This window comes from Oreochromis aureus, linkage group 22 (assembly GCF_013358895.1).
Source record: "Oreochromis aureus strain Israel breed Guangdong linkage group 22, ZZ_aureus, whole genome shotgun sequence".
Taxonomy (NCBI): Eukaryota; Metazoa; Chordata; class Actinopteri; order Cichliformes; family Cichlidae; genus Oreochromis; species Oreochromis aureus.
Window position 1 is genome coordinate 31,374,611 of NC_052962.1, and position 12,455 is coordinate 31,387,065.

At 37.5% G+C, this 12,455-nt stretch overlaps 1 long non-coding RNA gene across 1 annotated transcript; it reads right to left on the minus strand.

Moving 5' to 3' along the window:
- Positions 1-4,021: 4,021 nt before the first annotated feature.
- Positions 4,022-7,170, minus strand: LOC120435819. The gene is made up of 4 exons (XR_005609940.1): positions 7,059-7,170; positions 6,887-6,964; positions 6,237-6,361; positions 4,022-5,391 (listed from the first exon to the last, which is right to left on the minus strand). It is a non-coding gene; the product is annotated as an uncharacterized LOC120435819 (long non-coding RNA).
- Between the last annotated feature and the right edge of the window lie 5,285 nt (positions 7,171-12,455).

The window sequence follows — 12,455 nt, forward strand, 5'->3', positions numbered from 1 at the left end:
AAAAAAGACACACTAGTGTGTGTCTTTTTTTTTTATTGTTCATTTAATGACATTTTTGTGGCTCTAAAACATCTTGGTCACAACATCTTCATCAGTCTGTTTTTATTTTGTATTTTTCTCTGGAAATCTCCTCTCATACATTTAAGCCTTCCTTCCTTTGGTTTCTTTAAAGTCACCAACTTTATTATGTTTATTGGAGATTATAAGAGAAGTCGTGACTTAGTTTACACATGAGCAGGAGATATTGGTATTATTATTATTGCTGTTTGGGTTTGTTTTATTGCAACAAAAGGAAGAGGGGAAAATAGATTGTGGTTGTTTATACAAATTTCAATATCTGTCGATATTCAAAGAACGGATTTTGATGTTTCAAGATATGAAACCTAAAAATGTTTAAGAACAAGGAGCAAGTGTTGAAATGTCTGCTCTTAAAGGCAGCTGTACTTCAGGGTTTCAGGTTTCTTTTTTTTCTTGTGTCATTACCACAGTGACTCTACATTTCATCTGTTTTAATGCAGTGTCATGTGTACGTACATGTAGCAATGATGATTATTACTATTATTCCAGTACAGGTGGATCATATAAAAATTGTGTCATGCACAAAGAGGAAGTGCACAAAGTGGAATTTCCACAGTTTTTTCTTCCTCTGTATTTCTTGTGAACTCTCTGCTGCGTGCTGATAACATAAAACAAGACATTTGTTAAATGAACGACTTCAGGCTTAAAGCACAGGTTGCACTTCCTCTTCCCCGGGTGGCTCAGCTACAAACCAAGAGGCTTTTCAGCAGATACAAATAATCCTGTGGTAGAATAAACTGCAACCAATTACAGTGTTTTATCCATATGCAGGCATGTAGGTGCTGTGAGCTGCTCAGAAGAACGCAGAAATTTATCAGTGAATAGTGTCCCTGTGTGTTGGCCCTGCGACAGACTGGCGACCTGTCCAGGGTGTACCCCGCCTCTCGCCCTATGACAGCTGGGATAGGCTCCAGCGCCCCCCGCGACCCTGGAAAGGATAAGCGGAAGCGAATGGATGGATGGATGGATAGTTTAATCATCTGAGGAATCTAAAATAATCCAGACTCTTTATTTCACTAAAGCTTTGGCCTGACAGTCGCAGTCAGAGCCACACGCTCCACGCTCCTCCTTTATAATGATGGAGTATTCAACAACAGCACAACATGTCTAATCATTTTCTGTTTTCATGACTCCATCAGTGCTGCAACCTGGCACCTGTAACACAAGCCAAGCCCGATTCAACAATAAAGCAGAGCCATCGTATGGCCTCACTGAAGGAGTCAGAGGGTTGTCTTTGTCCTCTCATTTGTCAACTAGTTATATATTTAAAGAAATTCAATGAGGTAAAACAAAAGAAACCACAATATTAATCAGTTATGAAAGTAATGTGATGCAAGGTTTCTTTGCTGGATATCTTAAATTCCCCTCATGACTGTCACAGTTCTGAGTCATTTTGACCCAGCTTTTTCTGTTTCTTATGCTTTGGTGTTTTTCTAGATTATGATTTATGTTCTGATTCTTGAGTTGTGCTGGTTTGATTTTGTGTTACGGGTTATATTTTCTGTCAAGTCTGTCTCTCTCTGTCAAGTCCGCGTCGCTGTAGATTGTTTCTTGTTTCCTGTTTTACTTTGAAGGTTTATGTCTGATGTCAGTGTGTTAAGTTTTACTTCCCTCCTGTCTCGTTAGCCCTAATTTCACCCAGCTGTGTCTCCCTCCTGTTTCCCATTCCCTGTGTATACAAGCCCTGGGTTTTCCTTTGTTCTCTGTCATGTCGTACCTTTTACTTGCCGTGTGTTTTGGCTCCTGTTCCTGTTTAGTTTCTCTGTTCCAATTCCATCCGTAGTACCGATGTTCTGAGTTTTGTTTTTGTTTTGGTGAGTTTAAGTTATTGAGGGTTTTTTCCAGCAATAAAAGCTGCGTTTTGAGGTTGAATCCCGTCTCCAAGAGTCCTGCACTTTTGATCCACCACTCCTGCCTGCCTGCCACACAGCCCATCATGACAATAACACAGTTGTAAAGTGTATACAATACTTTAATGTTTAACACTTTAGTGTTTAATGTTAATGTTAGTGAATTAATGTGTATGTTCCACAGTGACTCGAACAAATATTTATTCTTTAAATTTGACCATCAAAAGCCATCATAGACAGGGCTCGCAAAATCGCTAGCCCGACATCCCGGGGCTAGCGATTTTTCCAGTCGGGCTACCAAAATCTATCTCAGCCCTGCCCGTGGGGCTATCATAGGAAGGAAAAATATGTGTCAATGCTTTTGCATTTTCTTTCACAAATGTAGCTGAGTAATTATGTTATTGGCATAGATGAGCCACTGTCAATATGTGACATATTGAAATCGCCTTTGAATTTGCGCTTGGTTTTTGCTTTCACTTTCACTTTGCAATCGTGCGAACTGTGTGTAGAGAGCGGCAGCACTGATTGGTGAGTGACGATTAATTGCGCACCAATTCCTCTGGCATCATCTTATGCCTACTATTAGCTTACTATTCAAACGTGACAAGTGAAATCTCCCACAGCAAGCTTAAACATGTGAGAGGTTGATTGCGCAGAGAATCGCTGACCGTTATGTAAGTACGTGTGTAAAAGCAGCAGGATTTACGCCGGTATTTTAGTTCTGCTGAGCCAAATAAGACAGGTCAGGGTGAAGAAGGGACAACCAAAGAAAAGCCGACCACAAAACGGAAAAGTTATGACAAATCAGACTATGAGGCAAAAAGAAAGTTCAGCTTTTTTGGTTTCATGGACAAAAGATGTGGCTGGAATATGACGAGCTAAATAACATGATGTTCTGCCAGGTGTGTCGTGAGTTTCCCTCGATATCTGAGTCGCCAAGCGCCTTTGTAACTGGGACCAGTAATTTTAAGAAAGACCCCATCAGAACCCTTGAGAAATGCAAGAAATGCATTATTGCCCAGTCTGCAATATCTTTCCCAGAACAAACAGCAATTGCAAAAAAACATACTAAAAATAAACCAAGCAGAAGCAGAAGTCCTGAAAAATCTTTCAAAAGCGTACTATGTTGCAAAGAGTGAACCACCATTGTCAAAATTTAGCAGTCTTTGCAAACTTCAAAAAGCAAATGGCCTCGATCTTGGTTCCACTTACCCCTTACCCTTGACTTCAGTGGAAATTTCAGATTTAGGATCTGACACAGACTGATTCATGTTCTACACAGTTCTTACAAGTTCATAGAAATTTCTGTTCAATTAGAACCAAGTATTTGAGTTGATGATTGTAATTTTTGTTGTTGTGATTTGTATTTTAACATTTTTCTGATTAATTTTTGTTTCCGTTACAATATTATACTTTAATGTATAATATTGTAAAAGAAACAAAACATTAAAAAATTGCTCTCTTTTTTTATTCGGGCTACTTAAATTTATTTTGGGCTACCAAAAACTGAAGAGTGCCTGCCCGAAGGGCTACCAGAGATTTTGTAATTTTGCGAGCCCTGATAGAGTAAAACCTCATTTCACATTAAATTTTGTGAAATACACAAAGAAAATAGAAATAATCAACTACAGCATCTTCACAATGAACTAAAACACTTTACTAGTGCATTAAAATATACTTTCAGCACAATAATATTAGTGAATGAATTAACGAATAAAAAGAGGAACACCCACTGCAGGTGCTTTTTATGTTTCTTGTATGATTTTACTGATGCAGCATATTTTGAATATTCATACCATTTAAGTTTGATCAGGAAGCTGAATTTGCAGGTGGTGATTTTTAGTTCAGAAAATAAACGAGAAGTGGAAGACGATGAAGCAACGCTGTGGTTTTACTATCATTGTTGTGTACTGGTTACTTAAAAACGATCTGTCTATACGTGTGGTTTTTAGAAATATAACATAGAACAATAAAACATTAAGAAAGTTATCGTACTTGTTGTAAGAGCAGTCTGCAGAAAGACAGGCTCAGTGACACTGTGAAGGTTAAAGCTGGTTTGAAATGACTGACACACTGAGACGTGAATGTTTGCTGAGCAAAGCTTTAATCAGAGAAGATTTCATCAGGCTTTAAAGACGCAAATGATGTAAAAACATCTATTCTCCATTAAAACGATGTAAATACAGACTGCAGTTTTCTGTTAACTTTCTCTTCAGTTAACCTGAACGTTACAGGTTCAGCTCCAGGTGTCACTCAAAGTGAAGCTGCAAACATTCAAAATAAAAGCACCAACAAACACATTCAAAAGGAACACTCACTTCACAGCAGTTATTCTTAATAAATGGTAAACTGATGGATGATTGACCTTCAGTAAATAATCTACTGTTAACAAAACAAATTATATTTGATAATATTTACTAATCGTGTGTAAAGTTGAAGGTGAATCTTATGTATGTAATTAGTTTCTGGTTGTTTGTTCTAATCCTCGGGAGTCAAATAAACATGAACAGTGAGTGAAAAAGCACATAAATGGTGCTCTCCAGGTTCACTGGGATTTATGGCTCTGCCTGTTTAAGCGGTAAAATTCTATTTGAGCCATTCAATATAAATTTGTAACAGTCAAATCAGTTTCAGCACGATTATCGTCAGAGGTTTTGGGACGATTCCCTCTAAACTGAGCTGCATTACTTTAAAAATGAGAATAAAAATAGCGATTTATGGTTTGTATCAGTTAGCAAAGACAAATATAAACCTAGCTGGACCTTAAATGGCTTATTCATCACTCAGACAGTAAATTCCATGTTAGAGAAAGAAAGTGAATGAGTAGATACTTCAGCTTCTAAAACATTTGTTTATTCACTTATTTTTAAAAACGTTCCTTGTTGCATAAATGAGTTGGTGCATTATGAGATACAGTTTGGGTCAATTTGATCACTACTGAAGCATTTGATGCAACGGAAATCACCATTATCAGGCCTGTAACAGCGAAATATATTATGGCGACCAATGGCGGTTCTAATATTTGTCAGGGCCATACTTATCGTGTCTGAATTAATGTTCCCCCATGAGGCCTAAACAAAGTGTTAAACACAAACGCCTTTGCACCCCACACAGGTCGATTAAAGAGACTGCTGAGCCCACCAGTGATCCCTAAGTTTCCATTTGGATTTGCACACCTTTCATAACATGGAGAGGCATGAGAGAAGAAGACCAACAAATCACCATCGTTACCGAAATCCTGTAGATTCTGCAGAACACGCCACTCAGCATGTTCAGTATACGGTCTACTCGGTGGACGAGGGTTACGTGTTTTATTTGGGCTACCACAAGTCTAGGAGTCCTGAGGATGCCATCGTTCCATTGTGTCTGTTGGTTTGGCATCACCTTTGTGAGGGCATAGGAAACTTGGTTTTCATCCTTTGGAATACTTACAGCCACGGCATACATTCCTTCAATGTTGTACCTGTCACACACAAAAAAAGGAACACACACACACACATTAAAATTGTGTATAGAGGGCTTTATGACAGCTCATAAAAATGGCTAACATACATGTCAGATGTGTGTTATTACATATTAATACTGTTGTTGTTGACAGCAATATTATGGGAAATTCCCTTTGCTTAAAGAACAATAAAACAAGAATTAAGTGATGCAAAGTTAAGATATATAATATATATAAAATATATCATTATAATAATAATAACATTATTTTCAGCCCTGGAAGGCGGTGTGCTAAACGTCCCCAGAAACAAAGCCAGACTGGATGAAGCTGTAGTCCTCTCTATATCTCTGCTCTCTTATCTCAGCTTTATTTATGTAGAACTTTCCATACAAGAAAAAACAGAGTGAAAAGACAACGAGCAGCAGGAAATAAGAACTGAGAGGATAAATAAATTATCAGAGGAACAATAATTACAGAGACACATCATTACAAGGTGATAAACTGTATAAAGAAATCTGTAGAGCATTGTTTTTTTTTTAGTTATTATTGAATGGAGGATGTAGGGAAATCATTACAGATGCTTCCTCTATATTTTGATTTTATGCTAGTCATTTTCCAAATTCACAAAATCATCAAGAACTAATCATAGTTCTTTATTTTTAATTTATTTCGAACTAGTTTTTTTCACATCTAGTCTTAGTTTTTAGTTTAGTTTTAACTATAATAACTCTGCCTGTAACCATATGTCACCACCTTATTACAAAGCTAAGCTCTGCTGAGCTTACCAAACAGCCCTGACTGCACATGAAAACAAATAATAATAAAATATTTAGTTTCAGAGACTTTAGATGATGCTGACTTACCCATACTTGATATTTGTCCTTATCTGCTTTGCAAGTCCTGCGAGCCGGTTTAAGTCTATTTCAGCCAAACGTCCAGCAGACAGACAGAAGACCATCGTCACAGTGATCCACCAGAGAACAGCCATCTGTACACAGAGTTTTATAACAGAGAAGAGGTATTGACATCTACACAGGCTGTTTCTCACATCAGCTTTTCTTCACTCATTCAGTAATCTGTATACACCATATATCAGTAGTTCATTTATCATCCACACAGTAAAGACAAAATAAAAACATGTGTAGAGATCCTACTAATCAATGCTGAGATTTGGTGAAAGGAGAACTCTGCCTTCTGATGAAAAAGTGTAAATATGGCTTTAATGTAAAAATGTCCTCCTCTTCCTCAGGACCTCCAGAAACCCCTCACTCAGCCAGCATGCTCATTCAAACCCAGAGTTTTTTGTTGTGGAGCATAAATACATTTAAGTGGCTGTTACCAAAACATCTTCCACTGAGTGATTTAAGATCAGCTGATCCTGATTTGCATGGACAGTTGTCCACATTTGGAGCTGGATTTGAGACACTTCAAATGTCAGATTAATGTTAAATGTCATTATTTAAAATAGAATAAAAACTGTTTTGAATAAAACTCAAATGTGGTTCCTACTCACCTTTGCTGTTTTCTGTTTGTCCCCAAAATGATTCAGTTTTAGTGGAAAATCAGTGTCTGGAGACTATCGCCAAATGTCCTTAAACCAGAGTAAAACCATGGCACACATGTGAAACACTTATTACACTGTTTATATAACAAAACCAAATTGAGCTTTCTTAAGTGTTTCTTACCTGCAGCCAGGTGAGTCGTTAGTCTGTTTTTAAATGTTTTTTTTAATTGTTTGTAAAATAAATGTTTTTTTTTCAGGACAGGATTTTTCAGATATCTGTTTCAGGCAAAGTCACATCTGAGACACTTCTGTCCCTGTCTTACCAACTTATCCTAATCTTAAGAGCCAATCACAGCGCAGCATCCATCCAGCGGGTGTAACTTAACATAATTATTTATTGCAAAGAAGGCTGATGTGGTGGTGGTTAAAGCACTCCAACAGTGTTTCTAAGAAGAAAAAAAGAGGAAGACGTGATGCATGAAAAAAAGGAGGTGGAGAAGAAGCTGCTGCTGCTGATGCAGAAACAGGACATGCCTCAGGTAAAAACTCCTGTCGGTGAATGAGAGATTCACACCTTTTCTCCCTGTGCCACACAAACATCTCATAATTCACCTGAAAAACACATTCATAAAGGATTATTGAGAGAAATCCCAACCAATACGTCACCCTGTAACACGAAATCATGCACGCTGTGCTCATGTCGCTTCGGGCCTCTCGTAGACACAGTTGACGGTGTGTAACTATGGTTACAGGGTGATGCTCTGAAGCTCAAGATTCCCAATAAGTGCTAAAGCTAAGAACAAATATACTGTATGTGTATATTAATGTTGTATTCATAATAACACTGACAGGCTTATGTCAAAGGTCAGTTACTCAGTTAAAAAACATTTTTGAGAGATCACTAAAATACTGAATGCAAAATTAAAAGGAAAACAAATAAGCTGAAGAGGAAGTGATGAAGTGAAGACAGATATCATCAGGAGTAAAGGGCACAGAAGTCAGTAGGATTAAGTAACAATACAAAGCTGACTGATGTTGTTCTGCAGCTGCATTAAATGTTGACCTGTAGCTCGTATTCATTATGACTCATGAAACACTATGTTAAAATTTTGGTTTTCTATGAGCTGGTATTTGTATATTATTGGGTTTACTCAAATATAAAATATAAATACATAAATCACATCAAAAAATTTGAGATTTGGAGCGGTAGCATCTGTGTGATGGTTCTCTCAGTTAGTAAAAGGACCTTTCCAAAATGGCACACAGCCGGCTTCTCAGTATGACTTGGTTTGTTAAATATTTTATCGTCGGGCTATGAAGAGTGAGGCTGGGGCAGGTTTTTGCTTTTTCATTTATTCATTCTTTTGTATTCATAAAATAAACTATAACTTTGTAATGGACTTCACAGCCGGCATCTTTTACTTATTGCTTGTGTAATGCTGCAGTCTCTCCTCCCTTACTCTTAGAAATTTAGAACATGTGTTGTTATGGTACACAATAAACTCTTCCTCTTCTCTATCTTGTTGTGTTAAACCACTTAACCCTGCTGTCACGAGTAATGGTACTTCCTCTTTAAATTACTTTATGTTTGTTCAACATTTTAAAAATAATTAAATGATATAGCCCTTTGTAAACATTAATTTGGTTTCATCAGAACCTGTTTAAAACCCAGCAAATATAGATTAATCATTGCTAATGATGAGCAAAACCAATATGTCTTTCAAAAGCTGGATGAAGAGATAACAAAAAAAATCTACTTTCTGTCAACACTGCAGGTGAACACACTGTTATCCTGTTTTGAAAGGCTTAATAATTTTGTGATACTGCAAGACATGAAACCTAAAAATGTCTAAAAACACGGGGAAAGTATTGAAATGTCAACTTTTTTGAAGACTCTTAAAGGCAGTGTGTTTGCATAGATGCATGCAAGTCATTGTGACTCTAAACACAATAGACTGAAAAGTTGTGAATGAATCCTGATTAAACTTTGTGGGGGTGTCGAGTGGTGTCATGTTAACAATCTATTAAAGTTTGTCTTACATCCAGCGTATGCTTCATGGTCAATGTAAAAATTTATATGCAACAACTGACAAAAAGACTTATGACTTAGAAATTATGACTCTTATAAGTTTGTGTTTTGTCAATAAATAGAAAATATCATGTCACATTTGACCTCTGACCTCAATTTTACATTTCACATCTGCCTTTCTTTTATGTTGACCCTAAAATGTCTTAAACCTTTAAAGAAAGAAAGTATTGTCAGGAGAAGGAGAATAAGCTGCCTAGTTAGTTAAAAATATAGTGTAGTATTTATAAATCAATACCTCTTATTCATTGCATACTCATACTCTGTCATGTTTCCCTAAAAGTACATACTGCCCAGAGACTGAGCGGCCTGGGTGGAGGTTTTCTCTCTCAGAGTGTTTCTATTATTCCACCAGAAACAGATCAAATAAAACTGTGCAAACAGAGCTCAAAGTGAAATTTCCACTGTGCTCCTTGTCTGACTCTTGTGTTGTGTTTGCAGCCTTCTCTCTGTCATTTTTACTTTGCAACAACTTTGTGGCAGAGCTGCCATCGTGTGTTAAAATACACAGTGTAGGTCAAATCTGCAACAACTTCAGCTGATGACTTGTCAACTTTCAAGCTGCTGAGCAGCAGAGCAGTGTTTGTGTCTTTGAATAAAATGCTGTCTGATAGACACATTTTGAAGAAACATCAAATAAATTCAGACCTGCAAAGAAACACAGTGATGCATTTTCATCAAGAAGGAATATTTATTTCTGTGTTCTTCTGAGCAGTTTACATTTGTGTAAAAGAGTGTTACTGGCTACTGTCTATTCTGTCACAGGCTTATTTTTATCTACTGAAAGGCCTTTTAGCTTCTCTCTGGGTCAAAAAAGAAGCATAGAGGTTTGCTTTATGTCAGACTTCTAAACAAAAGCTTCTTATAAACACAAGACCCAGAAGAAGAGACGACAGTTTACTATTCTTAACCTACGAAGTTCCAAGTTTATGTTTCTCTTTTGATTTGAGACATTTTCAGATGACAGGGCAAAGGACCAAATATTCATGATAAATGAATGCTACAGCAAAAAGTTTAGGAACAAATACATTTAAAAAAGATAGATAACCATATTTTATTATCCCTTAGTGTAGGATTTCAAATGTAAAAATACCTGATATTAGAGTTTTTTGTTTGATTTTTTCTATTGAACTAATACATATGAATAAAATAAGGCTCCACTGCTGAGCTGATGTTGTGATCATTACATTTTTAGGGCCATCAGCCATCCGGTCCTGCAGCTGAAAACCTGGCTCTGGACACAGACCCGCCTGACTGCATCAGGTGGAAGTAAGCAGCATTGAAGGCATTTGGATGGGGGGAGTGGGTGTGAATGTCTATCTGTGTCTGTGTGCGTGTATATATGTGTGTGTGTGTGTGTGTGTGTGTGTGTGTGTGTGTGTGTGTGTGTGTGTACGTGTGTGTGTGTATCCTGTGTCCAACTCGAGAGAGAGTGCATTTCACACAGTTTTAAGCAAAAGTCAACAATCTCCCAGCCAATGCAGGTGAGCTTGAGGAGCAGGAGGACAGCGCAGAGTCATACACAGTCTTCTTGAATTGTTGTTCCAGGTTCGGCCTTGGAGCTTTCAGCTGGCGAGGGGAGGCACATGAAGATAGTGGTTGTTTGGCTTTGGTTTAGGGTGAAAAACTGCATTCCAATTCCAGTAAATCTAATGTCCATCACTGGTCCTGAGCCTGGGCTTCTCGTCGAGGAGAGGGTGTTTAGAGACCAGCTGATCAAATCCAAATGAGCACATGCTCACGCTCACATGTATTTCACATGCACGTGCACAAAACCAGGGTATTACTGCCAATGTAACATGGTTCATTTTGTAAATTAGGCCCCAGTCATACAACCCTCGAGAAAAACTGCAGTGAGTCGTGCTTTAATTTTAATGTACGGATATTTTCCTCAGTGTGGTTTTTAAATTTTACTAACTGGTTTGATGCAATTATTTAAAAAATAATTATTTGATTAATTAAGTAAAAATAGTCAACCTTTCAAAGTCTTGAACTTTTGGACTTTTTTTTTTTTAAAGCAATGTTTTTGTTTATTTACATGTTGCTTGCAGAAGTTTGAAGTTTTTCTTTGTTCAGCCTGAATCCCATTTACCCTAGAAGATTTTACCTTTTTCAGGCCACTATTATAAAATAGAAGGTGGTCTTTATGGCTTACTTGCCCAAATAAAGTTGATGTTGAGTCAGTGCGCCGTCTTGTGGTACAAATTGGTATTGCACTGAAGAGCAGCCCAGTCTGCAGGACGTGTATGCAGATGTTTTAGACCCAGATGTTTTGGAGCTTTTTATTCACATTCTGTTGAGTGTTTAGTTTGTTTTGGAAGGTTTTCAGGTCTGTGCTAGAGTGAAGATAAAAGAGAAAATTACAGCATAAAATAAAAAAATGACTGCCATGTTTTCCATGGCAGGAGAGTGTGTTATTATGTGTATCAATAAGATTTTTTTTTAATTATTTTTCTCAGTGACTTTCCTTTCAAAGAGCTGTGCCGCCCTCTGGTCATACAGGTGTTACTGTCACACACACCTACAGCAGTGTGATAGTTGTGTGTATTTATGACTCGGGCGTGCAGCACGGAGCAGTTATTGGTGACCTCATGAATATTTAGCCTTTAGAGATGTTTTCCAGCTCAAAGAGATTCAGAGTGAATGTTTTACCTTCTGTGAAGGCTCAGTTTAGATGTTTTACATGCAGGTTTGGTGCTCAGACTCGGTGAAGACTGTTGGCTTTTGTACAGTGACCTTTGACCTCCAGAGTTTCCTGTATGACTCAGGAAAGCACATGACTCAACCCTTGTTTGGGTTTGATCCTGTTTGTTTTTGTCAACTGCTGAACGGCTGCAGAGAAAACTTGGTGATTGTGTGAGAGACGTCTAAATATGATGATTTCATGCTTAAATGTGGAGATTAATGCATTTAAACACTTTACACATGACGGTCATGTGACCAAAACAAGTAGTTCATTTGTATGTTTACGCATCCAGTTTTATGTTCAAAGAAACTAAACCTGTTTAAACACGGATGGTCAAACATGGGTATCTGATAAAGTACACGTTGAATACGAGATGTGTTTAAGAAAAGTGTAAAGCTGCTTTGAAAATAATTCATAATGTGAAAAAGAAGAAGATAAAACCTGAAGAACATGTTTTCTGCATTGACGTGTTTGTTCCTGAAAGCTGCACAGACCGCTGTGATAATTCGAGCTTCTTTTGTCACCTGAACATCTTTAAATGCAGATTTGTTTCCTCTAAAAACAAAACAGGTTCCAGACCAAAGATGGTTCACAGTATTTATCAGCTTCGACTCTCCGGTGTGTGACAGGTCTGATCAGCCTTTTAGTTCTCAATGCCTTTTTTACTGCCCTGATGAGTGTAGATGTTATTAATCTGTCTCCTGTAGCTTTCACAGTTAAATTGTAAAGAAACTAAAAACCATCAGTCTACATCACAGGAAAACAAAAAAGGAGCTCAAAATATTTTTACTGAGAGAAATGAAACG